This window comes from Carassius gibelio, chromosome A22, assembly GCF_023724105.1.
Source record: "Carassius gibelio isolate Cgi1373 ecotype wild population from Czech Republic chromosome A22, carGib1.2-hapl.c, whole genome shotgun sequence".
In the NCBI taxonomy this organism is placed as follows: Eukaryota; Metazoa; Chordata; class Actinopteri; order Cypriniformes; family Cyprinidae; genus Carassius; species Carassius gibelio.
This window is the reverse complement of record NC_068392.1, coordinates 22,192,161-22,197,160: the sequence shown is the minus strand read 5'-3', so window position 1 is coordinate 22,197,160 and position 5,000 is coordinate 22,192,161. Positions and strand designations below refer to the sequence as shown.

Genomic DNA, 5,000 nt, shown 5'->3' with positions numbered 1-5,000 from the left:
ACTGTCTTTATTCTCATACTCTTCATTCTTACCATTGGACCTATGAGTCTCAAACCTCCCTTTTCCACCTCCCCAATTATTGTGTCATATGCTATTTTTGCTGGCTTATCATCCCATAAAAACTTTAAAATATAAGTTTTTATTCTTTTGTACGCCCATGCTGGCAGACTAACCACACTTAAAATATACCACATCTTAGACAGGAATAAAGAATTTAGAACTAATACTTTCCCTTTTAAAAACAATTCTCTTTGTTTCCAAAAGTTAAGTCTTTTTTCCATTTTGCCTATAACCTCCTCCCAAATCAGGTCTCTTGTTTTCATTTCATCTTTCCCAAGTATAACTCCTAAAATCTTTAATTGGTTCTTCTGCTCTTTAAATTCCCATTGTCTTCCCAAAGTATCCACCTTCCCTATCCTCATATACTCAGTCTTTTCTTTATTGACTTTAGCTCCTGTTCCGCTACAATATTTTTCAAAAATTAACATTGCTTTTTCAATACTCTTTAAATCCTTTAAAAACAAAGTCGTGTCATCTGCATATTGGAAAATTTTTTGTTGCATTACACCATTTTCAACTAAAATTCCTTGTATTTGTTTTTCTTTATTAATTGCTATTCCTAATGGTTCAGCAACTAAAGTATAAAGTAATGCCGATAAAGGACAGCCCTGCCTTATAGACCTCGAAATTTCAATATAATCAGTTAAAAACCCATTTACTTTAATACAACTTAAAATGTCAGTATAGAAACATTTCATCCATGTTATAAAATTCCTCCCAAATCCAAATTTTTCAATTAAGTCAAACAAATATTTATGCTCTACTCTGTCGAAAGCCTTTTCCAAATCTATGCTAATTAAATACCCTCCTTCACCTTTTTCTTTCATATACCATATTAAGTCTCTAATATTTGTTACTATGTCTGATATATCTCTATTTAAGACACCATATGCCTGATTTGTTGTTATGATGTTTGGAATCACTTTTTTCAGTCTGTTTGCCATGATCTTAGCCAAAATCTTATAGTCAGTATTTAGCATACTCAACGGTCTGTAATTTTTAAGATGATCTTTATCTCCTTTATTCTTATAGATCATTTTTATCATTCCTGTCTTCATGCTTTCACTCATTTTTTTCTGCTTAAAAGTATCAGCAAATAAATTGTGCAGAATAGGTATTAAAACATGTTTAAAAACTTTGTAAAACTCAGATGTTAAGCCATCTAGTCCTGGACTTTTCCCATTCTTCAACTGGTCTATAACCTCTTCAATTTCCTCTTCATTTATATCCTTATCACACATTCTTTTATCTTCTTCATTTACTTGAACTTGAATTTGATTCAATAAATATTCTTCATCTTTCACATTTATATTATCTTTTTTAAATAAGGTAGTATAAAAATCCTTCACTTCTTTTAAAATACCTTGTTTTTCCTTCACAACTTTCCCATCTTTTAATATACTTTTGATCAATTCTGCATGTTTTCTTGATTTCTCAAACTCAAAAAAGAATTTTGTACTTCTTTCTCCCTCTACTGTATTTTTCGCTCTGCTTCTAATTTTAGCTCCCCTGCACTTTTCCTCCTCTATTTTCTTAAATTGTTCTTCTAAAAACACTATTTTTGTCACATCCATCTTTCCTTCAGACATCTTTTTCATTTCTTCTTCCCATTCCTTATTTAAAAATCTTTCTTTACTTTTCTTTGTCTTTTGCAATCTTTTTGAATATTCAATGGATATTTTTTTCATAACTTTTTTCAAATTATCCCACCACAAACTTTTTTCTTCATCATATAGAATATTGTTTATACTATTTATTATGACATTTTCTATTTCCATTTTGTAAGACTCGTTTTTTAAAAGTTCAGCATTTAAAACCCACACCCCTGGACCTCTCTCTACTCCACTAAAATCAATTATTACATTTAAAAAATCATGATCACTTTCACTGAACCTTTTATAAAATACTTTTGATATAAATAGTTCTAGCTGTCTGTTACATAAAACCAAATCAAGTCTACTTTGCTTTAATACTGTGTTCACAATTTGCCTTCTGGAATATTCTCTTTTTACTCTGTTTCTTTCCCGCCATATATCTAAAAATTTGTGTTTTTCCATCATTTTCTTTAATTCAGTTCTCCCCACATCTGATCTATATACCATATAATCCTCCACATCAATTCTTTCCAAAATAGTATTAAAATCCCCAATTAAAATTCCTTTTGTATAACCATCCATTAAAACATTTAAATTTTTAAAAAAGATGACTCTTTCTAAACGGTCATTTGGTGCATGAATTGTACATATCGTTAATTCTTCTTCTTTGCTTTTGACTTTAACTACTAACAATCTTCCTACATTATCTGTGAACATTTCTGTTGCTTTTTCTGTCACTCCCCTTCTAATTAAAATTGCTACTCCTTTTTTCCTGTTTGGGTCATTATTGTAAAAAAATTCTCCATCCCATATTTTCTTAAAACCATTAACAATGTCTTCATTCCATCCAGTTTCTTGTATACATATTATATCACTCTTCTTTGTTAAATAGAGTACATTTTCAAATTTAGTCCTAGTTGACAATCCTCTTGCATTGATTGACACTAGTTTCAACTGACTCATAAACAAAAAAAGAAAAATATAAATGCAAAACAAAACCCACATCACTTTTGTTCAGTCTCTCTCAAATCAACATCTTTTAAAGCAATTATCTCTACTTTCTTCTTCTTTTTTTCTTTAGATTCTCGTCTTATTCTTTGTCTTTCCAAGACCTTTTCAATGTTTATTTGTCCTGTTGTTTTCCCTTTAGTCCCCCTGCTCAAAAAACTTTTTTTTCTCTCCCCAATGTCGCTTACCTCTTCCGGGATTGTACTATCCTTTGTTCCATTATTATCTTCTTTATTTACCATTGCATCCTGCTCCACATTTTTCACAGATTGTTGTAGTCCAGTCATCACTTTTTCTTCCCCATTCTGCTCATTCTCACTTGTTTCCTCTTCTTCTTCTTCCTCTTCTTCTTCCTCTCCTTCACTGCTCAGTACATCCTTTGTTAATCCACTTGTTTTTTGTGATGTATTTTCTTTATCAGCCTCCTCCAAATGCTCCACTTCATTATGCATCTCCATTTCCATTTCCTCATGTTCCTCTTCATCCGTTTCACATGCGCATGTTGGCAATGCCTTTCTGCATCCTTGGCACCGCAGGGCTGTACAGTCCCGCGCATAATGCCCCTGCTCCAGGCATTCTCTGCATGTTAGTAGAGGGCAGTCTTTCTTTTCGTGTTCAGCACTTGAACATATTCTGCATATTTTTACTTGCTGATCATGAATGACTCTGAAGAACTGTATTCCTTCCTCTGTTTCAAAACTGGTGTTATATGGAAGGGACACCACGTCCTTAGGGAATTTGACTCGAATAAATCTTGTCCCATCTGCCACCATTGTCCCTGGGTAATACCTCCTTCTCAACGGCAGTATCGGTGTAACTCCCCAGCTTTGCAGTTTTTGTAGTACATCCTTGTCATTGATATAATTTGGCAAACGTAAAAAAGAAACGACCCTCTCCATTTCACAAAGTTTGCTTATTTTACACATTTGTCCATTCAATAGTAGTCCATTCAATAAATTGTCACAGTCTAGTTGATTCTCCAATGTAAGCTCATACTCGAAGTCATTTTTTTTCCTTAGTCCATATAGTTTACCTTTTCCAGTAATGTCCTCAATAGCTTTAATTATCATGATGGCAGTTAGTTTTTCTGGATTTTCCACAGTCATTGTCAGTGTTGTTTCTTTCTTGTATTCCCTCTGATATTTCATTTTGTCTTTTAATCTATTTATCATTTCATTTCTCCGACATTCTTCTTGTCTCTTTTCTCCTTTTGTATCAAACTTTTCTTTACCTTGTGTAGTTGGTTGCTGTTCAGTGCGGCCTTTCTCCATTTCAGCTCCATTTCTTTTCCTTCTTGATACAACAGTTGCCCATGTTTCATTGTAATCCTTTCCATCGTTTTTCATAATCCGTTTTTCCAAAGTAGTGTCTCCTTCAAAATCATTGTTCTTTTCCTCAAAAACCTTGTCCAGATCTGATCCATTAGCCATTGTTTCCATCCTTGTTAAATAGCTTAGCCACAAAAAAAACAAAAAAAAACAAACAAACAAAATAAAATAGCTCAAACCCCAGACAGTTTAAAACTGCCCGGGGTTAAAACGACGTTAACAAAAACAAAATACTTCAAACTTTTTAACTTGATATTAAACAAAAACAAAACAAATGAAAAAAAATGTGGGAGAGCCTTTCTCTCCAACTGCAGCACAGTACTTCCTGTCAGACTCTCTAGCGCCGTCAGGTTGGTATGGCCATAAGCGAAGACTGCTGCAAAGAGAGGGCTATTTAAAGACCAGCCCATCTAATCGCCAGTACATTATATAAGTAGCAAAGAAAACCCAAAAGCTTAAAGCACCTGGTATTCCTAGGCAGTCTCTCATCCAAGTACTAACCAGACCTAAACCTGCTAAGATGCAGAGATCGGGCATTGAATCTATTTTTTTAGCAAAATTATTATGTACTAAGTGAAACATTTCCAAAAAGCTTAAAGCACCTGGTATTCCTAGGCAGTCTCTCATCCAAGTACTCACCAGACCTAAACCTGCTAAGATTCAGAGATGGGGCATTGACTCTATTTTTTGGCAAAATTATTATATAGTAAGTGAAAAGTTTCCAAAAGGCTTACAGCACCCGGTATTCCCAAGCGGTCTCCCACCCAAGTACTAACCAGGCCCAAACCTGCTTAGCTTCCGAGAGCAGACGAGATCGGGCATAGCCAGGTTGGTATGGCCGTAAGCGAAGACTGCTGCAAAGAGAGGGCTATTTAAAGACCAGCCCATCTAATCGCCAGTACATTATATAAGTAGGAAAGAAAACCCAAAAGCTTAAAGCACCTGGTATTCCTAGGCAGTCTCTCATCCAAGTACTAACCAGACCTAAACCTGCTAAGAATCAGAGATC

The 5,000-nt window shown here is 34.2% G+C and overlaps 1 non-coding gene across 1 annotated transcript; it reads right to left on the bottom strand.

Annotated features, from left to right (window-relative positions):
- Positions 1–4,718: 4,718 nt before the first annotated feature.
- LOC127943683 (5S ribosomal RNA) lies at positions 4,719–4,837 on the bottom strand. Its single transcript, XR_008149836.1, has one exon. It is a non-coding gene; the product is annotated as a 5S ribosomal RNA (ribosomal RNA).
- Between the last annotated feature and the right edge of the window lie 163 nt (positions 4,838–5,000).